The sequence below is a fragment of the Thunnus thynnus genome, chromosome 20 (assembly GCF_963924715.1).
Source record: "Thunnus thynnus chromosome 20, fThuThy2.1, whole genome shotgun sequence".
In the NCBI taxonomy this organism is placed as follows: domain Eukaryota; kingdom Metazoa; phylum Chordata; class Actinopteri; order Scombriformes; family Scombridae; genus Thunnus; species Thunnus thynnus.
The window spans coordinates 6,238,744-6,265,531 of NC_089536.1; the positions used below are offsets into that span (position 1 = coordinate 6,238,744).

Genomic DNA, 26,788 nt, shown 5'->3' on the forward strand with positions numbered 1-26,788 from the left:
GACGGGGGGATTGAATGAATGAATGTGCTTGTTCTGCAGCATCTAGCACCTTATTATAACAGTGCAGGTATTGTGTATCTTAATAACATATCTGTACTGGTAATGCCTTTTATAAATAGGCTTAGAATAAAAGCTTTATTATAGGAGAGGCTCACAATTTTTCTGCCTTGAAACATTAGTCAGGAGGTCATCCCCTCCAATAAAAAGTCACAATTTTTTAAAGATATTAACTATATGTGACTAATTTGGACGTGTCAGTGCTCGTCTGGTCACCTGACTGTTTGTTTCAGGACAGATTATAGAAATTGGGAACCTGTCCTTTAAGGTTTTAACAGCAGGTCGATTCTTCTGAGCTGTTCTCCTCAGTCGGAGAAGTTGCCCCAGATTTTAGTCACATGTCTGGCGTTCACAGTAGTCGAGTCAGAACCTTTTCTCACTGCGGCAACAAGTGTGTGTGTGTGTGTGTGTGTGTGTGTGTGTGTGTGTGTGTGTGTGTGTGTGTGCGAGACAGAGTGAGATATTCCCCTGTCTGACGAATTAGACTTTGGTTTATGTTATGACTGTCTGTGAGGTTAAAGATCACTTCAGAGTTTAGTTGGGCTTCTTTGAAGTGTGTCTGCTCTGTTATTGCCCACCAAGCTTTCTTTCTTTTTTTTTTTTTTTTTTTGTTAAATTTTTTTTTTTTTTTTGTTTGAGGAAACTTTTTCTTTTTCTGACATAAAAGTGCCTTGAAGTCGGAAATCATTGGTACGCTGAGGGTTACATGTATTTTCCCCTCCTCGTGTGCGTATCGCATTTTGACATTGAAAGTGAAGTCGGGCCGCTTGGCGAGCGGGGCCGGTGCATCTGTTGAAGGAATCACCAACAGCTGGGTCCCCTTCCTGTGTGTGTGTGTGTGTGTGTGTGTGCACGTTAGAGAGAGAGAGAGAGAGAGAGAGAGAGAGAGAGAGAGTAGTAGTTTGGGTATAATAATGATGGTGGCGGAAATCGTCTGCCATTATATTACAGCGGCAGGTGGGAACGATGCGGTTTTTTGTGAAAGGGGCACGTTGGTAACAGGAAACCCATAGTGAGTCACCTTTTTGACAGTTTGTTGACTCCGATGCCAAAACTTGCTTGTGATTAATCTCCTGTTATTTGTCATCTTCTCGTGATTATTATCTCCAGTTCCTGCACCCTCACACACGCTGGCACACCAGTCACTTTGATTCATCAGTTGAGACCGTTATTTTTTTTTTCCCTCTATATATATATATATATATATATAGTTTTTCTTTTTACAATAACTGTGATTAACATGAATTTTGAGCTTTTATCATGTGGTTTTTGAATACTTATGAATGGATATTTGTGTGTATATATATATAAATATATATATATATATATATAAATATATATATATATATATATATATATATATATATATATATATATATATTTATAGGGCTGCAACTAACTTTTTCAAATGGTGAAAACCCCAAGATGACGTCTTCACATGTCTCATTTCCTCTGACCAACAGTCGGAAACACAAAGAGTTTCCATTTACTATCAATGATGAAAGATAAGAAAGTTAAAAAATATTCACATTTCAGTAGCTGGAACCGGAGAATTGTGGCGTTTTTTTCTTTGAAAAATGATTTAAAATAGTTGATTAATCGACAAGAGCTAATTGTAGCAGCTCTACAGGGCTGTGACTAATGATTATTTCCATTATCAATTAATCTGTTGATTGTTTGATCCTTAAAATGTCAGAAAACGGTGAAAAATGTTAATGACGATGCCCTCAAACAGCCCGCAAGCCAAAAATATTCAGTTTCCTGTCATAGAAGACTAAAGAAACCAGAGAGTTTCATGTAAGAAGCTGAATCAGAGAAACACTCTTCTTCTTCCAAAAAAAAAATGACTCAAAACGATCATTTATCAAAATAGTTGGCAGCTACAGTAACTGGTTAACCAGCTAATCATCGCAGCGCTTCAATTCCAGATCAAAATAAGCGATAAAAAAGAGTCGATGCTCATTTCGTGCCCATGGCTTTGTAGTTGCGGCTGTGTGGGCTGCGTCGGTACCGTCTTTCAGTATGAACACGACACTGACGTTCACCCATCAACCGCAGCGCTTCACACACACAGTTCACCTGCAAAACGCTGCTAAAAGGGGCAAAGTGACCTTTTTTTTTTTTTTAATCCGAAGCAACTCTGCAGGTTTCACTTGCTGATGCTCGCCGTCTATATGGATTTAATCTTTTTAACCTGTTATTAAAAAAACCCCCATGGTGGCTCAAAAGCACAGGCCTTTATTGATTTATTTTTATATTTATATTACATATAGACCCTCTCAGATGCTTTTCTTCGTCATATTGGAGAGTTAACTGAATATCTTTGGGGTTTGGACTAAATGTTGAATAAAACCAGCAATTTGTCAGCCTGGGATGTTTTAAACGATAATGTTTTTCATAGATAAACTTTCTGTTGCTCGAGGAAATAAACAGCAGATTAAAAGATAATGAAAATAATCATTAGTCGCAGCCGTATTTATATGAAACTGTCAGACGGCGTGGAAGAAGATGATTTCTCCGACCGTAAAGCTACTTCAGGGAAAAAGGGGAAAACTGAATTTTAGGGGGTTTATTAATTAAAAAGTGCTGCTATTCCCTAATAATAAGCTATTATTGATATGAACAGCATGTAATTCACATATCAGTGGTTATTCTTTTCACACAAGGGGGCTGCAAATTTGTTTTAATCATGGGAATAATTGCGTTGTGGAAGGTGTAAGTGAGGGAAATTTGTTCAGGTCTGGGTGTGACACTCGAAATAATTAAAAAAAAAAATGTAAAACTGCTGCTCTGTGTGTTGGCAGCCTGCCTTTAAAAGAAACAATCAAATGTAATTAAATCCTCATTTTCAAGAAGGCTGCTGCAGAACAGCAGCGCAGGGCCGCTCTGCTGCTTATGAACGCTCTGTAATTAAGACTTTAAGTACTTGAAGTACTAGTTTGGGAGGAATGTGAGGTATTTAAACAATAATTAACCTAACACTAGAAGATCACAAAATCCCTCATATTACACACAACCTAAACGGGCTTTGCTCCGCATTTTACCCGACCCTGTGTTTTCACTTTATTTGCTCTAAAGGACGTTTTAAAACAGGCGCTGGAGAGCCGGGGAGTGTGTTTCATCTCTACCTGTTAGCTTTAGTTTCAGTGTTACCTGCTAGCCAAGTAGAGAGGGATGGAGAGCCACGCACTGGGAGGTCCAGAATGCCAACTTAATGCCAAGCGCCCCGAGGCTGTGTGTGTGCATCTGTGTGTGCATGCATTTGTCTTTGTAAAAGGATCGAGAGAGACTTGCTGATCTGGCAGAAGTGCACATTCCTCATCTGAGTTGTCTCAACTGCAGCCAATCAACAAAAAGCATACAGTAAGCGCAAGTGTGGCACAAGTCCATGCAGTTTTCTTCCTGAAAGTAACACCTCTTTTTTTTTTTTACATGCTTGCATGTGTTGGCAAGTTGTAAGAGCTGTGTTGCATGTTAATGCTCATGTGTGCATATTTATATATATATATATATACATATATATATATAGATGCTTTTATGTTTGCATGTGTGTGGGTATGTGCAAGGCTGTTTGTGTGAGCATGGTATTTCTGCAGTGCCTCCATGTGTTTGGTGTAGAGGACACAGGGCAGCTCATGTTTCCCTCAACATAGCTGGCCCGGATAGCAGGAAACTCAATAGGCAAAGTGTGAGGCAATCACTCTGTGATTAGTGCACACCGCCGCTCTGCAGCAGCAGCAACAGCAGCAGCAGCAGCAGCAGCTTTTGGGCCCGACGAAGCTGGACACAGAAATTCAGGGAAAAGTTGCATGCGAGCTTTGCACACCGGCACTGTCACTCATGCGGCTGATAATGCATGCACGTACGGACACGCGTTCACACCCGCACATCTAAAAGCGCACGCGTTCGCCAACACATGCAGGCAGCCATTCTCAGTTAAAGATGTTATCAGTCGGGCTTTCACAGATCACTACCTTATGGAGAACACATCTTGCATTAGACACTCAGGTTTGTGCAGTACTGTACATAGGAATATACACAAAAGCACTAATGGTTCATTTTTCACCCGGCCGGCTCCCCCTGTTAGTACAGCTCTGTCTAAACTGTCTCCAGTCAGTGTTTAATGCTGTGTGCCCCAACAACTGTTTGTTGACTTTGTTTAATGCAAGATGACACTGAGTGGAGCAAAATGCTGCCAACAGTCCCATATGACTTTAACAGCTTCCAGTATCTAAACAAGCATTTGTCAAATTTGTCATTAACGACAATGGAATGTTTTCCAGTTATTTATAATTAGTGGGAATGACTTTGACGTGCTGGTATTATAGCACGATGATATAAAGAATATTATTTCATTTGATTGTTGACAAATAGAGAGAATGAGTATATTTATAGCAGGCTGTTTTGTTCAACTCAGAAAATAACACAGTGTACATTGTCCGACCCTGGACATGCATTTACGGATGCAAATTAGCGATTGTTCATTGTTATCTGATCACAAACACTTATTAACATCTTCATGAGAGGGAAAATTGAAAACGTCACAAGTAGTTTAGAGTTAAACGGCTCGTGTTCTCAAGCAAACACTATGTTTTTTTTTTTGCAATTTAATGCATATTTTTGTTGGAAGGACTGAGACTTTGTCTAAATTTGGTGTGAAAATGAACAGTCAAAATAATCAAATTGGCTTGCGGAGTATTTGGAGAAGATTCGGCTGGACGGGGGCCCGGCGGGGGGGGGGGGTGGGGGGGTGGGGGGGTGGGGGACTTACGAGGCTGACAAGCGGGCCGGGCCCTGAGAGGAGAGCTCCAAATGTTGGTTGTGTTCTTTCTCTCAGTCGCGTCCCTGACCCTTGCCCAGGTTGGACGGGCTCCAGCTGTCCCCAGAGTGAGCTCTCTCCCTACTTTCACATCTGTAGTCCTCTCCTGTGCCAAGGCAGGCGCATGGACCCTACTGACCCTCTATTCATGTTTGTGTGCGAGCGAGAGAGAGAGAGAGAGAAAGAGAGAGAGAGAGAGAGAGTGTGGGGGAGATGTAAACATCAGAGCGAAGAATTAGCATTAATGGAGAGATGGTGCACGGATCATGTGTTGGACAGCGAGTTAATGTACAGTCTGCGTGCGACTATTCGTGTGGGTATCATGTGAAAGTACTGTATATATTTACAGTCCATTGCTTCCCCTTGTTATTCCTGTGTGTGTATATATATATGTGTGTGTATGTGTGTGTGTGTGTGCGCTCAGTCCCTTATCTGACACCGGGGGATTAGCTGACCGAAGGCAACCCCTGGTCTCCTCTACCCTCTGCCTGCTGTAGTCTTTCCCCTTGTTTTTCCACAGATTGTCACTTAAGCGTGTCTGCTCGGCTACTGTGAAACCGCGCTACTGTTGTGGCTACTGTACATTAACTTAAAAGATCATTCCGGCTGTTTTGCATGGCTTAGCCCATTAACTACTAAATTGCGTATTCTTGACGTTACTGTTAATCATTAAGGATTCAGGGTTTCCGACCTTCTAGGCAGCCGTTTGTTTCCATTCATCTCAGTATGATTTTTAAAAGGTGAGGTCACTCACGTTACAAAAAAAAACAAACATATTTTCTTACTTAACTCTGGAGGAGCCAAGCAGATAGTTTGGTTTATTTGATCATTTTTTTTCCATTAAGGTTTTTATTATACATAATATATACAAATGCAAAAGAACAAAGTTAACAAAATAAAACAAAACAGATGAAGAAAAGAACCCGACAGCACAGACCAACCAAGATGGCAGCCTTAGAGAGGACGTATCATTTCCAGGTTTGTCTTTATATTCTGGGGCTTTACTGGAACATCTGTATTATTTACAGTTCAAAAAACTCCTTATTTATCTTATACAGGCTCTTTATGCAGCCCCTCAGTTCAGCCTCTGTCTCAAACAGGCCGTTTTAGCTCCTGTCTCTTTAAGGCCCCGCTCTGTTCTGATTGGCCGGCTTCCAGCGGCTCTTGAGGCTTCATAAACAAACAGCAGTAGTTGGATTTTGCTTTGTTTTCTAATTCTTGACTGGAAATATAAACTTCTCAAATACATCCGTACATGTTCGAGCCCAGATCTGATCTGACATGTGTGAGCAGACGACTTGAACGACCTGTAGAGCAACGTTAGCAACAAAGGCTACAGAACGGATCACCCTGGCTGTTGATTTGCATTTTAAATATGTTCACCTCAAGTTTTGCAACTTTGACATATGACATTTGACATTGTTTAACATAAACATCCAACATAATAACAGTATAAAATAACATCTAATCACAAAAAAAATCATGATATGTCCCCTTTAAAGTGAATATAACTGATATATTTGTGTATGTAATGTATCAAATGTGTAATATGAGAGACGTCGCTCCAGACGGCTCATTGTTCGGCTGCAGCTTTACTGCTTTGCTTCACTCTCAGCGCTCTCGTAGCGTCGGTTTTGTCTCGGCACCAAACGGCAAACAGACGCAGTTAGCGAGCAGCTGGTGAACATAGTGGAGCATTTAGCTGCTAAATAGTCAGATATTTCCCTCAGGAGTTGATAGAGAGTTAAAAAAAAAGAGTGAATATTGGACTTACATCGACCAGATGGACAGAAAACACGACTGCAAATGAATGATAATGTTGCTCCGTAACTGCAATGTGTAAATAAGCAACTGATAATATCTCAGTGTTGTGTTCACAACTTGTGTCCGCCGCGTCCAAGTGGACACAAAATCTATTAATGCAGGTTTAATTAAATACAAAGCAAATGAAACGAAGTGAAATAGTCGTCACTCTGTAAGGAAAGATATAACTCATACTCACATTGGCTGCTGATTTTCAGTATCACTATGTTAAGAATGTGTCAGTTTACTTAAATAAAAGTAAAATAGTTGGTTTTATATGCTCTGGTTTTAGAGCTATTTGTCTGCTTCCGTCCCAAAACAGTAAAAGTGTCAAAAACATATTTGAATCTATGTTTATTTACTTGTTGAGACCCAGAAAGCTATCATAGTGAGGATTTACTTCAAAACATGCAAACAGATGGTTCTGCTTTGATACCAAATCTGGTTATATGCACATATAATGACAATAAATATCACTTCTTGGAAACACAGTCGTGCTGTAACCACCCTGAACAGCACAGACTCTCAAATATGGAAAGCCACAGATTATTAAATGATGTAAAAATGCTAACACGCCCCAGCACTACCGGGGGGAAATATCTCCTCATTTTTGTATGTAATTACATACATACATATATCCATCATCATGCCTTAATGTGACTCAATTTGATTACTCAGAAACGCAGTAAACACATATTTTTGTTGTCGCATCTAACAGTTGCTGCCAACTGATTTTATTATTAGATATGAGCACCAGTGTATTTCCAGCAAGTGAATAATTGATTATTGAACCGTCTGTGTTGGAACACAGGCCTCTCATTATGCATACTGATGAACACATACATGTGCCTGCCTCGCATAGGGTACACACACACACACACATTCCTATAAAAGCCCACACAGAGACTATAAAACCGTTTGCAGTTGAAGCGTGGCATTGACAGTTCTATACTGTGGAGCAGGTATTTGTGTGTGTGTGTGTGTTTCAGTGTGTGGGTTTGGGTCCTGTGGCACTGCGTTTCATAGAAAAGCAACCGCTCTCTGCAGCACACGGATGAATCACAGAGCTTCTTTTACTGTAGATTAGAGAAAGGAAGGAAATTAGAGAGAAAAGGAGGAGAGAGAGAGAGAGAGGGGGAGAGAGAGAGAGCGAGAGCAGAAAATGGGTCAGACATCTGAGAGCCAGGCATTCCTCTTTCTGCGATGGGTGTCAAGACATTATCCAATCGCACTTTCTTTTTCTCCTTCTTTTTCTTGCTTTCTTGTTTCCCCCCCCCCCCCTCTCCTCGCTTTCCTCCTGGCCGAGGAAAAGGCAAAGAGAGGGGAGATTTATTATGCTTGGCATGTCTGCAGAGGACGGGCCTTAATTTGGACACAGCCCAGCTGATCAATCTCTCCATTGGCTCAGTTACAGCAGCACCGTGTGTGTGTGTGTGTGTGTGTATGTGAGTCAACATGCAACAGCTAAGCTTTTAAACTATGCAAACCAGCAGATTGCTCTAAAAGTAAAGCTCACTGGATTAATACCGTGTGGAAATTACTTATTCTATACACAGGACCGTGGAGGAACAATGAATTGGATTAAAGCTGGAATGAGCATTAATGGAATACATGCCGTACTCATCTGTAACAAAGTCAAAATCAAGGAAATTAAGTTTATTCAGTGTCAGACAGAAGCTCCAGTTGAATAGCTGAAATAGAAATAGAGAGTCCTGACACCAGTGATGCGGTAGATTGTAAGCTGATTTCCAAAAAGGAGTTCTCTCACACCCACAAACGAACACATGTACTCTGATTTACACTTAAGTAACTCTGGGTGATTTGCATAATATGCAAACAGATGGAATTGATTCAGCAGGTGGTTTGGCGCAGCGTCAGCGAGCCTGCAACATTTCCTGTTTGAGGCCTTTCTCTGGCATCGAGAGCACTTGGCCCACTTCTATTAGAAAGTCCTAGTTGTAGGCATGACAGCCGCTCTCAGAAACAGACTGCAGACAGGGTGCCCACAGAATCCATTCAGCTGTGAACCCCCCCCCCCCCCCCCCCCCCCACAGCAACAACATTATCTAGTGAGAAAAAAAAAACAAAACAGTGAAACAAGGCAGTTTATTTATACATTTACTGTAAAGAGATAAGACTAGACCATGTGTTTACAATGTATGTATGCAAACTAGACTTCTGCACCAGCCTAAAAACGAGACCCGGACCTGGCCTGCACCGGAGCCTTTCTGACGTAATCTGATTGAACCCGTCTGGTCCTGCAGAATTTGATACCTGAACCTGAACCGAGGCTATAATTTTGTTATTATTAATATTATTTATCCTTCAAAGACAAAGTTTTGTTGGCCCACCAGCACAAAACATACAGCGTTATAACTTCTACCAGCTGATTATCAGTGGGATTAGCGGCGATACACACACTGCAGGCGACTACAGGTATGCAACACTGCAGCATTTTAGTAGATCAACATCACCTTTTCTGAAAATCGATCAGATAAACATGGCGGATAAGCTCAAAACATCTTTCTCGGCTGAACTTGACAACAGTCCAAACAGTTATAATCCAGAGCAGAACTTTGTACGGGCGATTATCTGGGATCGGAGATGTCGTATATGACATAAAATTACTCTGATAACTATTTTTAGAATCTATCTGGAGCGCTGCACGCTAAACACTTACTTTAAACTGTTCCAGGACGGTTACCGCCGCGGCGTGTCGATCGTATCCCTTTCAGAAGCTTTGTAATCCGGCCTTGAACTGCAGACTTTGTAAAATAAATCCAACTCTGAATGTCTTCTGTGATTATTTATCCATTTTTCTGTGTTGTAAACAGTCCTTGTTGTTGTTAGCCGTCCACTGTCATCTACACATGTGCTGATATCAATCCTATGATGCCTCGGGTTGAGTCTGTCGACCAATCAGAGGCTATGTGCGATGGAATAACATGACCCCATCCTCCTATCTATAGATCTACTATCAGGGCAATGACATTTTTACACGTTTTATTTGGCTCCTTGACACATAAACGGACCACAAGTGATGTCAGAAGAAAGGCAGCCTCGCTCAGCCAATAGATAACTCGCTTCATTGTAACAGCGGTCAGACTTCCAGACGGTCACAGCGGCTGTGAAAAGTGCACAGACGAGGACGCGCCGAACCATCTGTTGCTGTTTTGAGAAATTCATTTTTCACACAGAGGGTTATTTCTGCCTTTTTCGAAAATGGCAACACGGCAAATATATACCACGGAAAAAAACCCTTGAACTTATTCTTGAAAGGACGACGGGAAGTCCGGAGCAGAAAGTTTTCTCACGGATGACGAGCTGCCTCGCCAAGACGGACTCCATCCAGCTGAAGAGTAAGTATTTATTTTCAGTGTATGTGAAATAAAAATGAAAATATGTGAATGGGTAGTTTTTCAGTGGGGGGTTGGGGGGGGGGGTATCAAAGCAATCTCAGCCATATACTGTGTGAGATGTGAAATACAAAAACACTTCCTGGTATGATATATATATATATGATCTAACATATTTTTTTTTCATTTACAGTGATGATTATCAACAGGAAGAAGGGTGAGAGAGACCAGATCTTCAGGAGCCCTTCCTGCATTTGTGTGTGGTATCACAGCTGTGGTCCCTCCTGTAATCTCTGATCAACCTGATACCAGCAGGAGAGGCCTCACATAGACGCGAGACCTGTGTACACTGTAGACAAACCAGGCAGGTCAGTCAGGCTGCCTCCTGGGAGTGTGATGTGGCCGTCTGAACTGCTTTGAGGCATGGCACAACTAACTTTTTGGATAAAAATAGAAGGACTTCTTTGGAAAACATGTAAATATTTTTGATGTGTTGTTTATTTCCTGGATTGCCAGGACTTGGGAGAACAATTTAAAAGGTGATAATTGTGTTCACTATTGTTCTCTTTGTGAATTGAATAAAGTTCTGTGAGATTAAGTTTCCATTTTGTTCTTTTATCTTTATGCTGACGTAACTATTTATACATTCATGTGACATACATATTCTGATATCCCAGGTAAATATTGATTGTGCATTACAGGGTTGAGGTAGCATATATACACACAAGCGAATCAAATATAGGAAAAAACGGCTTATACCTCAGAGGGTTCAGAGCTGTGGAGGATCATTGGAGGTTTTTTTTATCTGTATTTATCTTGTCACAACGAGATCATAACGTCCCCATCATGCAACGGCATTTCCACGAATCATCTGGGATTTTAAGAAGCTCCACTTTCACACGTTTTGAGAGAGAGAGATTATTAAATAACATTTGAAAATACTCCGACCAGAGCTTGAAGCTTTACGCTGATGCTGATTCAAACACAGTGAAAACATGTTAAAGGTATCATCAGAACAAACCACCACAACACAAAGTCAAACTTTTTTCCTCAATATATGGTCCAGTTTCTTTTTAAAGTAGAAAAAAAACTTGATATTGTTTATAATATGAAGCTTCTGAAAAACAGCCCTGACATCAGATATGTCTGAAAAGATTAACAGTGACTGCGGTCTAGTTTTTGTGATGCTGTTATCTTACAAGAGGGATTTCTTTTTTTTTTTTTTCATTGTGAAGATTAAGCATCTCAGTCTATCTACAAAATATCCGTCTGCGGCATGAGCATACCTATCTGTTAGACATACTCTGTCAAACTCACAGGGAGCGAATGGGACAATACTACATGAAGTATGAAACAGTGTTGCCTTGAAGACGTAGAAGATGAAGTTGTTCCTAAATAGACTTTTTTCCTCCAACAATCCAACAGAATATATACTTTGAAAAGGATGATTGCAGAGCAGACAAGCAGTCTTTATACTGTATTGGCTTGAAAGTACAGTAATATAAACCTCCCTTTTGTTACAGTTTTTCAATAGACTTACTGAAAATAAGAAATGTATTGAACAAGGTGAACAATCTAACATTTGTGGTTTAGTGTCCTTCTTTCTAACTCAATGTGAGTATTTCAAAGAGAATCAGCATCGACCGTGGATTCACTTTATCCTTGAGGTCTGTTTTTCTTGTAAAAATGAAACATTCGATTTGAACACTCTTCCAACAAAGCATAAATCTCAATTTTTGTGTGAGCGTGTCCAAGAATGTTTTGAGTGCACTTAGCAATAGTCATCGCCTAAATCTGGCATGTACCCACATACTTAACTGTTTTAGAAAGATTTCCTCTGACTGTTGGATTTTTAAAACCGTCCCTTTGGACTCGCTATCTTTGTAACATGACATTCGGTGACACTGTTAATTTTTGGCGGCTCGATTTTGTCCCCTGACGATTTTTTGCAGTTGGGAGATGCTTCCATGCATTTGGAATTTATTTCCTTCATGACAGAAAAAAAACAACACACAAGCCAACAGATAACCCCTGGGCTTGTTGGATAGCTTTCAGCTGGCTATCTTGCAGACATGTTGTAGAAATATTGTTGTTTTTGCTTCTCTGTTTTGTATTTTTTAATGTTTGTGTCTGTCCAGGGACTGCAGATGGAAACTAGCTAGTAGCTATAGCTGGCACAAAGGATTTCTCTTTTCTCTTTTGTTTGAGCTTGTTTTTCTTCATGGTCCTTGACAGATAGATTTAATACAATTAAAAAAAAAGTGTACTTATTAAACAGACATAATATCATATTTTAGTTAGCTAGCTTCTTTCTTAACTTTGGACAGAACCAAGCTAACTGTGTCCATCTGCTTCCAGTCGCTATGCTAAGCTAGGCTAACTGAGGCTAACTCCTCACTCCATCTCCGTACAGACATGAGATTAAAGACATATTTCCCAAAGTATTAAACTATTCCTTTTATTCCTCAGGATGTACAAGAGCTCTTCAACACAACCATAACTTTTTCAAACATAATTAGCGTAAAAAAACCATTGTATTTACAGTATATTGATACAATAATCCATTACATGCCTGGGATGAAATGGGGACATGTTTTTCCCTTCCAGTATTCAGTTTGTGGTCAAGAGGTCAATGAACAACTTATATTCTTATAATGTGTCTAAAACATGGCTGTTAGGCCCATACTGTAATCTCTTGTGTCCATCTGTTGAACCTCGAAATCATGCGTCGACCTATTGGTGTGGCTGTGTGTTGTTGTGCATTAGAGCATGTCAAAAGACTGCAGCTCATGTGTTGGCATGTTAAGTTGTAGACAAAACAATCTTATAATAATAACCTTAAATAGTCTTCCTCTTCCTGGCCATTGGAGCGAAGGAGCAATATTTTTTATGATTATCTGCTCCTCGTTTGAGTTTTTTTCTTCAGTGCTCATTCGGGTCAGCGGCCGTCGGTATTCACACATTATCATCATTGTTCAGGTGGGGTTATTAATGAAAGGATTATGTATTCTGTCACATGTGATCTATGTTCCCTGCTTATCTTTTATGTGCTCAAACAAATGACTGAAATAATAATGTTTACTTATGGTTTTATTGTAGAACTTTAAAACACACACACACACACACACACACACACACACTGCCCTATCACTATCACTGTCACCATGATAAATGAGGTGCAATATATGTACAATGCATCTATTAAAGTGAGTTATGGTACCTTTATCAAAACAATACTTTTGATTTGTTAATGAAAAACAGGTTTTCTCCGAGTGACCTAATCGTGAATGTTTATTAAACTTTGTCTAAATAAAATAATCTAAAAACTGGCAAAACTTTAATCCAAATCTGGATCAGTTTGAATCGAAGAATAATTTAAGAACGTCACAAATCTTGCCTGACATTCGATGGCAGCTACAGACACATTTCGGTCTGAACCATGAAAGTATTAAGGGTCAGATTCCCAGCCTGAGTGGTGAATAAGAGGCTGCTCATATGCTGCTGAACAGCTGACCTCTGGACAAGACTGAATGTTGATATATAAACACAATACTGACCTGCAGCTCTTTCTGTCTGGCTCACACAAAACGGAGCACATACAGCATTGATAGCCTTGAGTGCTCTCGGTTTTAACCCCGCTCCAAGCAGCTGGCCCTCTTATCTGGCCCGCCTGTGCCGATGCATATGTATCCCTCCCTGAGTGGCTGAGAGCTGGCTTAGCATATGGATTAGCCGTGGGATCAGATGCATGGCCACACTGAATCGCCGTACCTTGTAATGGAAACGAATGAGTGGTTTGGCTTAAAGAAACATTCACCTGAGCGCTTCACCTGCGACCTGACTTATGGGTCACGGGGTCAGCTGTGGAGTAATAATGTTGAAATATACGACCATATAATGACAAATAGCACACATCCCATCAGTGGAGTGGGTTTAAAAATGAAAAATCTCTGAAAAAGTGTTGAAACCCGTTGACCTCTCAAGTGCATTCTGTTAAAAATTAAAAGCCCTCAATAGCTTCACTGCCTGCACATATGTGAGGTAGCATATACTTAGGAAATTATCACTGTTAAGTGGTTACTGTAGCTGAGATTAGGTGTGCAATATATGCGGTTTTTCAAGATTTACCTACATTGTTTACCCTAAAGATGGCTATACCTAAGGAAAATGGAAAAGGGTATGAGTTGACAATATCCATGTTTTTTGTAAATATGGCTGCAATCACTTTTCAGAGGCCTGTATCATATAGTCTGATCTCATATGTGCTTTTTAACCTCAGCTGAGTAGCTCGTTTCAGCTTTTATAGTTTCAAGTTACAAAACTTGAGGTGAATGTATGTAAAAATGCTGACTTCATGTGGAAAAGCCAGCGCTTCAACCTGTTGTGAGCCATTCATTTGCAAAGTCATCTCTACTTTGCAATCAAACTGACGTCAGATATTTCACACATCACCACAAACAGCCGTCTGGTCTGTAGCCTTTGTTGCTAAGGTTGTTTCACGGGTTGTTTCTGTCGTCCGCTCACATATTTCGGATCAGATTTGGGCTTGAATGCATATGGATGTGTTTGAGAAGTTTATATTTTGGGTAAAAAAATGAGAATAAAAGTGAAATCCGACTACTGCTGTTTCTTTACGTAGCCTCCTGAGCCACTGGAAGTCTGCTGAGGGGCAGCTTCTGGAAGCTGGCCAATCAGAACAGAGTGGGCTCATCAGGAGGCGGGGCCTTAAAGAGACAGGAGCTAAAACGGCCTGTTTCAGACAGAGGCTGAACTGAGGGGCTGCATAAAGAGCCAGTATAAGATAAAAAAGGCAGTTTTTCCCCTATAAATCATACAAAGATATTCCAATGGAGCCCCAGAATAAAAATACAGACGTGGAAATGTACCTCTTATGACCTCTTTAAAAACATTTACTGGTATAGCAATGATTACAGATTAAATGCCAAATACAGAGGTAAAATACTTAAAATGCACAAGTTTGGCAGCACAGCTTCTATCTTGCGACTTGTTGATTGTGAGACGTAATTTGATACTGAAAGGCCGCCGATTTTGTTCTGTTTCTTTTGATAACGCTGCAAAAAAAAGCCGTCACGTTTGTGTGCATCCAGGAAGAATTATTCGATTATCTTCCCAGTGTAAGATAGTAGCGGCCTTACGTGGTGCCGCCTGCCAAGTCAGGTGAAAAGGTGAGAATGTCATCGTGCCACTTGGCTAAATGTCAGCAGATAATGAAAAGTGTATCAAGTTTGCCAGAGACACCAAACTAATGATAAATGATGAAACTAATATTAAGTCGCAGCCCAAATCTTAGTGTTTTTTTTTGACTGTTTATTAATTATTTGTATTTATATGTAACAAACAAATGTTTTGATTATCAATTAATCTGCCAGTTATTGTCTTGATTAGTCATTTTGTCTATAAAACATTAGAAAAATGTGAAAAATGCACAATTTCTTGCAGCCAAATGTCTGGTTTTGTCCAGCCAACAGTACAAAACCCCAAAATATTCAATTTACTATAATTTAAAGTTGGAACCATCTAAAGTTTGGCTTTTTTTCTTCTTGGACTTTGAATTACATAAAGCATTAATTACCAAAATACTTGCAGATTAATTTCTGGTGATCAATTAATAGACTAATCATTGCAGCTCTAATGTTTTTGTATTATTATTATTATTATGCGTATAAAGTATGTCCATATATTGCATCGTCCACTAACATAAAAAAATGTGTATACTTCTGTAAAATACAACATGAATCTCCACACAGCAAATACCACATATTTAATGAGCGTGGCTTCTGTTTATCGTGTCATCTACTGACTAAATAGATCGCAAGACAAGACATGTCAGGATCTGGATGGCTTACAATCTCAGCTAAACTATGTCCCGGGGGGGAGCTGTGTATTGGGAGTTTTTATCAGCGTGTGTGTGTGTATGTGTGTGTGTGTGTGTGTGTGTGTGTGTTGTTGTCCAGTAAAACAACAGATGTGAAGCATTGTTTAACTGGCCTGTGTTAGATCTGTTTCTCCGATCTAATGCAGAGAGGCAGATTCGGTCTTGTTCATTATGAAATGATTGAATGTGATGTACAGTGGAATACGATATTCTTCAATAGCCATACATCAATGCCAAAGCTTTTCATTCTATATCCTTTGAAGAGAGAAAAATGTTTATTTTTTTTTGAAGCTAAGATTTCCATGCATGTATTCCAAGCGTGCATGCTCTTTCTCAGCAACGACCCACTTGACATTCACAACAGTTATGCAGATTCACGCGTTCATTAGCGCGTTTCTCATCTGCGCCTTAATGATATTTGTAGAGGGGTGAGAGCTTGTTCATTCACTTTTGCTGCCAGGATTGTGACACCTTTAGTTTAAGGATGAGTGATGATAACATCCAACTCAGCCAAGCTGTCTGGTTAATACCTCCTGGAGGCTTTCTTTTATGACAGCACCACAGGTGTAAATAATGGGCCTTGTTGTATGGAGAGTAAAGTAGCCAAAGAGATGGTTCAGGGGAATACCTGAAGCGTGTAGAGCAGAGATCTCTCTCTAGCTGTGCATTCCTCAACAGACACTGCATACTCCTGCCCTTTTTGAAAGTCTAGCAAGGTTCCTACTATAAACTCCCTTTGATTCCCCGGGCCAGCCTAAGCCTTAAGTTAGACACTTCATTTGGCTAAAGGATTAGACTACTAAGCCTTTTAGTGTTAAGCTGGTCACATGAAAATCTAACATCGTTTTGCATAGACAAGAAAACCTTGCACCTACTTCGGGGATTTTCCTCTCTTGAACTCCGAAACTCCTCCCATGTCATCTCTGACTTGGCAGTACATGCATGCATCAGTGGCCATGTGGATTTCCTTGGGCAGAGAGCTGCGGCTGTCTGTAGGATTTGGCTAACTCTTGTCTCCCAGGATCAATCCGTAAGCCTTTTTCACTCTCTGGAGTGTTTGGCCTTCTGGATGTTTTTCTTTTGTTGGTAAAGGTGTGGAGGAATCACAGATTGTCTGTTCTGATTACAGAGTTCACTGAGACCTGTGTTGGGATGAAAGCCTGGATCAAATGTAAAGAAACAACACTGACGTGAAGACAAACGAGGTAAGAGATGTTTTCACAGCTTTGTGTACACCCCTGAAAGCTGACTTGTTTTTCTGCGAAGTCACCCAATATTCCTTTTACCGCACATAGTTAATTAAGTGTGAACCTACATCAATGGGATATGTGAGTGTATAGTTACAGCGATACCTCGATAGTGTCAGGAAGTCAAAAGACTGGTGGGGAGGTGGGGTTTGGTTTTATTTTTCCATGCTGGAACATAGTGTCTCATTTCCACAGGTGCAGATATCACATTTGGTTTCGGGGGTAGGGGGAGATGGGTGGGGGGTTGCTTTGCTTTGGAGCCTGTATGTACAGTACGTCTGAGATGTACAGCCACACATGTACAGCTCACTGACATGTTTTCCAGCTTTATGCTTTTCTTTCGCTTGTCAAGACAGCCTAGTGAATTAGAAAATGATCAAAAATGCAGTATGGAATAACGCAGTATCCATGTTGAATACCAGGAGGCTGCAGCTCTTTTGAGGGAATTTCTTTGTCTTTTGTTCAGAAAGCTTTTCCTGACAAGATATATGAGCACAACACACTCTCTCTCTCTTCTCCCACCTGAGCGGCACGAGGGAGGCGTATAAAGATGACAGGTTCATGTGTTGCCTTCATTTACAATTCAAATTGCATGTCAAAAAAACTTTTTTTTTTGCTCGTGCCCGACGCTCCTTAGGTGTAATCACACACTCCTCCCACACATGTCTTTGAATATGAACAAGCAAACAAACCACACTTAGAATATTATGTGAAATAAGAACAATGTGTGTTGGCAGCGCGTTACGTATTGCATATTCTCTGAACCTTTCCTCACCCTTGTGCAGCAGGGATTAACATTTCCACATCAGCGCGCATCATGCAGAGGACTGAGAAATCAGTCAGCGCTGACAGGACAGTAAACGGACATCGTGGTGTTAGCCCGGTGCTGCAACAGTTTTCTCTGGGCCAGTTTTTCTTTTTTAACGTCTGTTGGTAAAAGCTCAGTGAAGCACACTGTAAAGTTATAGTTCACAGACCCCCGAGTTGCAACAGTCAGCATTCCTCCAGAAAAGCGTTATCTCGCGCCACGTCGAACTACTTGCACTTCATCATCATCGATGCTGTCCGCAGGCTAACATGTTGGGCTTCGCTGACAGGTCACACCTTTTGCTTCTCTGCGGAGTTCATGTCGACTGATGATCCTTTTCATGTTGCGTTTTTCATGTTTTGTGTGTGTGTGTGTGTGTGTGTACTCTAGTGCCTAGAACTGCACTGTGCATCAACAGATGTGCAGCAAGACAGAGCAGCCATTGTTAGATAGAGTTGTATCAAATCAGAATCCGGTATTGAATCCATTAAAGAATTAGTTAAATAAAACTGACTCAAACATTCATTTGAGATCTGTAATCAGGTTTTGTTGCCTGAGGATGCAGAAACAGCTTTTTGAGTGGCAACCTAATTAATGTTCACTGTAGCTGAAAGAGAGAGATGAGCCGCGCAAGTTGGGCAATGTTGATTAAATATGTATGTGACACATTAAAATAACAGGTGTAGCCTGTAGGTGTAGCTCCAGATACTGGAGATCCATATTCAGGACCTTGAGTTGATAAACTTAAATTACTGATATGATATGAATCAGTGATTAACTGGGAGATTCTAACAGCTGAAGTTGATTAGAAAGATTTTTTTTTTTTAACCAGAGAAGAAGATTCACCGCTCTGTTGGTCTTAAAATGCAAAAACACACACATTCCTCTCCAGATTATAGCGTGACGTTACAGTGTGTCGTTCTCTAACCTACTGTCCTTTGCTGAGTGTAGACAGCAGCTTGCAGAGAGCCAGGTTTCATTTTGGCCTTGTGGCAGGTTACTTAAGACAAGCTATAAGTTTCTCCAGGCTGCACGTATGTAAGTGAATGTGCTTGTTGGAAGACGTTCATGTGACTTTTTCTTTAATACTTGTCCAGAACGTGAATGCAAGTTGTCTTTTTCTATGTCGCAGTCAGATAAAGGATTTGCAGCCTTGCAGCATGAAGCTTTATTGGCTGCAGCTGATATAATCTTCCATCCAGGGCAGGCCAAAATGGCAAAAAGTACTGTATGATCATGATCATTTTTTCCATATTGATCAATATCGATATTTATCACAGTACATAATTTGATAATGCTCCTGATAATGACTGAAGCCTGAAGAAACCAGAGGGTTCATAAGTTAAACTTTAGAACAGTCTATTAACATAAAAAAATAGAATCACATAATGTAAACATACTTTATCTGCCTAACAAAACTATACAAGTTAGTTTGTCTTGTAACTTATTAAAATGATGTAAAAACTAAAAGCTGTGACTACTATCACGTCTAATGCCTTTAGCCATCTCTGTTTTAGAAGTAGAAATCTGAAGTGCAAAATTATAAACCAGCCATTATGCTACATCTTTATATATATATATATATCTGTGCTTAGTTCACATAACATGCTAGTTTTCTTTATGACACAGACGCTAGCGTTAGTGGGAAGCCTTTTGTTGCTACTCTGTTTAGTTAGCTTTGTGCTTAGCCTAGCTTAGCAGTTAGCTTTGTGAATCAACAGTCAAAGCAGCCTCGTTAAAACAACGGTGTGTAATGACTGTTTGGCAGTTGCAGATAGAAAGCGAATTAGAGCAGCTTTTTTCGGCTATGGTTACTTTAGACGTGACGGGCACTGTGGCAGAGTTTATTCACTGTTTACCCAGCGGCAGACTCTGATATAGAGGCTAATCTGAGGGTGCTGACATCATCATATCGCTTTCATGCCCCTCTTGTCCAGAAGATATCCACTTTCTTCACCGGTAGCTCAAACAATATTTTACGGTAGGAAATGGGTGTGCACTTTGACATGCAAGCGAAAAACTGCAGACTTACTGTTGTTGCGTGTATTTCTGCTAAAAACCTGTTGCTGTATAAATAAGTTTTGTACATTGGTCTTTGCTAATAAAGCAACCTGGAACAGGAGCCCTACTCTAATATTAGCAGACTGACTTTTCTGTTATAATGTGCTGAACAACGTATCATTAGCAATCAGTCTTGCATTGTAAGAGGCTAGAGCATGAATCAAAACAAAGCAGCTGCCGTCAGAGGGACGAGAGGTGAACACGGACGCTGCACAGACACACATGCCGCCCTCGGTGCTGCTGAGGTGGCACAGAGAAAGAGCTGAGCCACTCCCTGCCCATCTGTCATGCCTATCGGGGGGGGGGGGGGGGGGGGGATCACTTTCCCGCTCTGGCATACACAATCGCAAACACAGACAAGTACACACACAAACACACACCCACCTGGGCATGGACGCAAATACAAACATGCACACACACATAATCGAATGGACAAATATGTGCAAACACCCACATGGACACACAGACAAACACAAACACACACACACAGTCTCACATATTCAAATTCACACAGAGATAATCTGAGAGCTGCGCCGACATTTATCTTCAACTGGGGAGGAGCTGGGATCTGTAAAGCAGGATAGGCAAACTGTAAAGGGAGCCTGCGGTTGAATTACTATTATTCTCTGATAGTTTGACTCACCACCTGGCTGGTTGTAATCCCAGCACACGCTTTACTTTACAGTACGGCTCCCGTACTAAAACCACAAAATTCAATTTGAGTGAATTGAATTTCTCAGACGGCCATTCAAGCCCTGCCAGGCACTAACCGGAAGACGTAAGCTTTACGACTGTTAATGCTATGCAGAAGAGAGACACGGTGACATTTAAACTGAAACCATTGCAGTCAGACTGCTGTGCACGCAGGCTGTCGCTATATTAATTCTGTCTCCTTTTTTTCTGTTTGTGACATTTGAATAAGCGTTTTTTTTTTTTTTTTCTTGATTATCAATAAACTAACTTAATAACCTGCCTTTAGGCTCTTGGATGTCTAGACAGAATAGAGTAGCTGCAATTTAGTTTTAACTCTGCAAAGAAGTCAGGGATTAATTTAGAAAGACAATTACCGAGCATGCTGCTGAATGACATTTCCAGGAACTGAAGAAACAATAACGGAACAATGACGCTGGATAATACCGGTCTGAATTAGTCTTGTCTTAGCGTGGTCGTCTTAATGCCGTTCGCTATAACTTAAAGCTTTCGATTGTGCGTCTGCTTTACACCATATGGTTTTATTGTAGTGCAGGATAAACAAGGTACAGCTGTAATGTTAGGTTGCAGCATTGCAGAGAGAGAGAGAGAGAGAGAGAGAGACAGAGAGAGAGAGTGGGTGGTACTTTGTGAAACTGTGCGGTTTCTTGGACAGCTCTCTCATTCACGGAGAGGAAGTGGTTTTTGCCTCCTCAGCAAAGCACAAAATGTTCCTCTTTTGTAGCTCTCCGTCGATACTCTGTTATTTCATTCATTATTATGTGATCGCGTCGACATCTGTTTTAAAGACGGGCTCAGTTTGGGGTCAACGGGAGGGCTCAAGCGGAAAAGTGCAAACCACAGTTGACAGAGATTAGAAAGTGTTTGTGGTGTGACGTTGTGGTGTTCGTATTTTGACTGGAGTAGATTTGTGCTCTCCGGAGTGCAAAGGTCAATCAAAGGTCATTATGAGATTTCCAAAGGCTAGATATGTTTTACCTCCAGAACCTTTTGTAAATTGTTCTTTTTTTTTATTATATATATTTTTTTTGAATCACATTTTTATGCCTCGATACCTTGTTTGTGCTGTGAATGATCCAAATCCAAAAGGAATTTCGGTCTACTTCCACAGTAGTCTAGATAAAGGACAAACAGCGGTTGTTGCCAAGTAAAATAAGGGCTCTGCTATATTGGAGACATGGCACAGACCTCACTGACAAAGTGTAGGAGTGATACAAGACAAGACTTCTCAACGCCACGTAACACTGCTGTAATTACAAAGTCTATTCAAGAGTCATTTTTCACTGTTTAGGGTTTAGGGGTATTTGTGATTGAGTCCAGTTGGGGCCAGTTTCATAATATTTAAAGGTACAGTACCTTGTGGAATCTTCTTATAAACAAGCATTGCTGTGTTTACATTCAGTTTTTTTTTTTTCACCAAAACACATTTTGTGTATCCTTGAGGCTTTATAAGAGTATTGAATACATTACAAGCTGATTTACAATTATATTGAAAGATTGAAAGCAGTCTTCTTCTTCTTCTTCTTCTTCTCTGCCATATGCTGGTGCATTGTTATGTTTCTTGGCTCCTCAAAGGTTCAATGTGAAAGAAATGGCCACCTGATACAAACGAAAACCCTCACCCCCGACCCACCCACCCATCCATCCATCCATCCATCCATCCATCCATCCTCACCCCCCCCCCAAAACTCATCATCCCACCTCCATTACAGCGGTTTCAACATATGCAACACACGCTACGGAAACATCAGAGACAGTGGAAAATTACAAAAGAGCTGCACAGATCAGAGAGCAGTTGCACCACTTAGAAAAGTTACAACATGATTCCAAGTAACAACTAAATATTTACACACACGCCTCAAGTGTAGGTGTAAATCATAAAATGTCACAGAACTCACTAATGATAAAACAGCACTTTTTCTGCCGCACAGAATCATTGTTTTTTATTAATTGCTGACATTTTGCAACACAGTAATCAAGTACAGACCTAATTTATTGATACCGTATTTCAGTATCGATCCAGTAACCATGTGCTATGATGCCGAATGGCCAAACTTACACATAGCTGGTGCAACTCAGTGCAGTTTGTTGGATCAGTTGAGATGAACAGCTGGCGTTTCCTCGTCTGCAGCAGCAGCCGGCTGCTCTGACGATGTCAGGCGTTATTTGGATAAACTGATTACATATATATTGGGAATCTATAAAGTTACTAAACATAAAAACTTAATAAAGTGACATATTAAAAGTCCTACAGCAGATATTTCAACAGCATTCAGCCTGGCTCTGCCATTACTGCAGCGCCACTTCTACTTCCTCTCATGTCGGACTGAAGGCAGACTGGACGCTGCAGTGACTCACTATCGCCACTCAGGTAAAAAAGTGGTACTACGAGACAGTACGCATGCTAACCTCAGTAGATATCTCTGCAACACGATGCATATAGGTCTTTGACATCAAAACTGTTATTTCTTCACATTCTGTTGATGATTTTAGTTAATTTTGGAAAGTTTTAAACTAAAATTCTGGCCAGTTCTTACACATTGAACCTTTAACACTGATGCTCAGTGGAATAGTGTGAAAACATTATGAGGGACATTTATGGCGTCACCCACATGTGAGTACATTTTTGCTAGTAAGCACAAGATACGAAAAGATCCTCCCAAAACCACAAATCTGCTCATTTAAACACTACTCCATACTGCCAGCTGTGATCAAAAACAGATTAATACTGGACTTTTTAGGCTAATGTCAATATTTGAGTTAAAAAAATCCAATAAACTTACTGATGATAGTTATTTTTTTAACATAAACACATAACATAAGTACAGCGATCAATTAGTTTGGATATATTTTGCTGTTGCTGGCGAAGCAGGGCAATTTATAGTTGGAAACTTTTCAGTGCTCTCTAGTAGATAAACTATATAACGGTGACACTATTTCACAATGACCTCATACATATAACCTTCTCCATATCATTACTTGTTACTTATCAGCCAATGTGATGCACTGATATTGATGTTATATTTATGTAATTGACTACTATTGACCAAAATATCGAGCCACTTTAAAATTCCACACGGTACCTTTTAACTTGAACCTTTTAAGACGTCCGCATCTAATAGGATGTGTAAAATAAGTCGTGCTCCCTTTTAACACCGACATTCATTTCACATCTTCAAAAGCTCAAGGACGGGCTGCGCAGCTTTATCGCCACAGAACCGACTGACTGTACTAAAGTATATTTCTTATCCTGTGAGTGCACTTTGTTTGATCACACAAATAAAACTGTGGATTTCAGGAGGGGAAGGCGGCGTCAGAGGCAAGAATGACATGTTGATTATAGCGTGTGTTGTGATGACAGCTGTAATGTTTGCCAAAAAAAAAAAAAAAAAAAAAAGTAAAGGCAAATTTTCTGTCTGAGCGGCTCTACCCTTCAACCCTCGCTTGATTACCGGTGATCACAGCTTAGACTGAGAGTTACATTCATGTCTTGCGTCGCTTAAGTTCCTCACCGAGCTCTCTGAATCGCTGGCCGCAGCAGCAGCAGCAGCAGCAGCAGCAGCAGCAGCAGCAGCAGCAGCTCCTGTCAGGCAGCCAACTGGATTTCATGGTGTGAAACAGATATGATTGTATCAAGTGCTCTCTGGTTTCAAACTAACAATGAATGAGTTCTTTTAGCAAACCAGACTGGACACATTGTTCTAAGTTCACAAGTTTCACTGGGAGCTCCTGTTTCCTGACACTCCAGTGACAGCTAGTCTGACGGGAATACGAACGTTCAAAGTGTTGACGTTTTAATACGTTTACATAATGGAAAAGTATGAACGTCTTACGCTGCTCTTTAGCTCTGTTTTATGTCGACCAAATGTTCGTTACACTCTGTTTTTCTTGCTCTGCTGGAAAATACGTGATGTACACATATTCTCACTGTGAGTTGAAGCCACAGACATGTTGAACCGTTTACCTGTTCCTGGAACGAGCGCGTCCATCTGAAGCGGCACTTTGAACCCTGAGTGGCGGTTACATGTCTGTAGGGTCTGACGGGGATTGTGTAATGTGCTAATTTGTAATTATGATAGGACATCTGATAAAGATGGTGATGAAACATGGTTGAGGAGCGTCTGTGTGCAGGGATGTAATGACATCATGGCTACTGTTATGGGCGGTGGCTGCGGTGAACGTTTCTGGTGTGGCCGTCAAGGAAGACCATTGACCTTTTTCCCATATATGACTCATATATATGACTGTCTTTGACAAAGTATTTAAGCTTGACTACTTGCATCACAATATATTCATAGTACAGCTGCAACTAAAGATTACTTTCATCAATTGTTATTCGATTAGTCTTTAGGTCTAAAAAATGTCCTAAAATGGTGAAAAATGACAATCACTGTTTCCCAAACTCCAAGGTAACGTCCTCAAACGTCTTCTTTTGTGTCGACCAAACGTCCATAACTCAAAGATATTTTGTTTACTATCATAGAAGACTAAATGAACCAGAAAATATCCACATCTGAGAAGCTGGAATCAGAGAATTTGGATTGTTGCAGTTCTTATTTATAGCTGTTGTTACTTCTCTCTCATGTCTGTTGCACTCTGTCAGCTGATATAAAGGCTGTAATTAGTTGATGGCTCAATCAACGACAGGAAGTGAAGGAGATGATTGTTAATTGCAGTCATAATCTGATTGTTCTGTGTCCATCTATGTAATTTAGTACAGCAGGATAATCAGTCAGTGTGCATCAGCCAGCAGGGTCTTAGATCAAAGTAGGTCCTTTGTCATTTACTTCCAAATCAAACCATATGAAGGTGTTATGATCAGCAGGACGGTTTGTCACTGCTTTCCAAAACCGCTACAAATGGCCGTTACAAAAAAGAATCATATGAGCTTTTTCTGATCTCCATGGCAACACGAGAAATACAAATATAAATATGTGAGGCGACAAGTGCAAAAACGTACACACACATTCTGACATCAGCAACGATCATTGGAAGTGAATAGATGTCTTTAAATTTCTCTCTCTCTAAAAAAAAAAAAACAGCTTTGCTTGAAAGAAACCAGTGTTGACTGTCTTTAATAGACGAGGATGTGAAGAAGCGGTCTCCGGTGTGCTCTCGCTGGATGCTTTGTTGTTTGAAGTGTTTGAACAAACTTTTGCTGGTGAGGGCGGCTTCCCTTTGTTGTGATTATAATTACCATACATCTACAGAGACGCGCTCTCATCCAACAGCTTCCAAATGATTCTGAAACATCGCTGCCGGCTCGTCCTCACTTTCTAGACTATAAAACGTTAATGTACAGATGTAAATAATCAATAAACACACGACTGCAAAACAAAGAAGCCATTGAACCGTATAGTTTCTGGATAATTCGAACAAGCTTTAGATATCTTTCTTTGGCCGGTCATGTGAAGGCATCTGATGAATCCCTCTTTTCTCTTTGCAAGATTTAATGCTAAATGCTTAAATCCGGTCATACTTCACTTAGTCACGCCCATGTCGGGATCTAAAGCAGTTCTGTGCATGTTTGTCACAGCTGCCTTTATGTTCAACATGTACAAGATCTAATAAGGTATAAGGGCCAAGTTCTTGCGTAATATTTTGTCCCTCTCTCTCTCTCTCTCTCTCTCTCCCCGTGTGTCTCCTCCCCACCCCCCCCCTTTGCTTAATCTTTCCCCAAGGCGGTGTCAGTTGAGGCGCAGAGCAGGTGCAGCAGGGAGTGATATGAACACAAGCTCCTGCTCAAACAGTTGGCCTCCGTCACATTATATGTACATGTAATATACAGTCCAAGCCTAACACGCGGAGTAACACACATCGGTGTGGATAATCAGGTCTGTATATCTTTGGTTTGGAGAGAGAAAGTGGGTCATTTTTTCTGTTGCGCACGCTCTGAAGTGGGAAGAAGAAACACGCTGGCTCATTCTGGTTCTATACTGGGTGTTTATGACTAGCGTGTATCTGTGGTGAGCAGGGTGGTGACTGCTCTGGCAAGCGATAATCTCAACCCCGAGAGGTGCGGGGTGTTAA

General features: G+C 40.6%; 1 protein-coding gene across 6 annotated transcripts in view; it reads left to right on the forward strand.

The window, feature by feature from the left end:
- thrab (thyroid hormone receptor alpha b) overlaps window positions 1-26,788 on the forward strand; it is a 162,942-nt gene that overhangs the window by 8,167 nt on the left and 127,987 nt on the right. For 4 of the 6 annotated variants that reach the window (XM_067576047.1, XM_067576044.1, XM_067576043.1 and 1 more), the window contains exon 2: window positions 17,061-17,136. The gene's annotated coding sequence lies outside the window, so the exon portion shown is untranslated. Of the gene's footprint in view, window positions 1-17,060; window positions 17,137-26,439; window positions 26,593-26,788 lie in introns of all 6 variants that reach the window. The other 2 variants (XM_067576046.1, XM_067576045.1) reach the window with 1 other exon arrangement.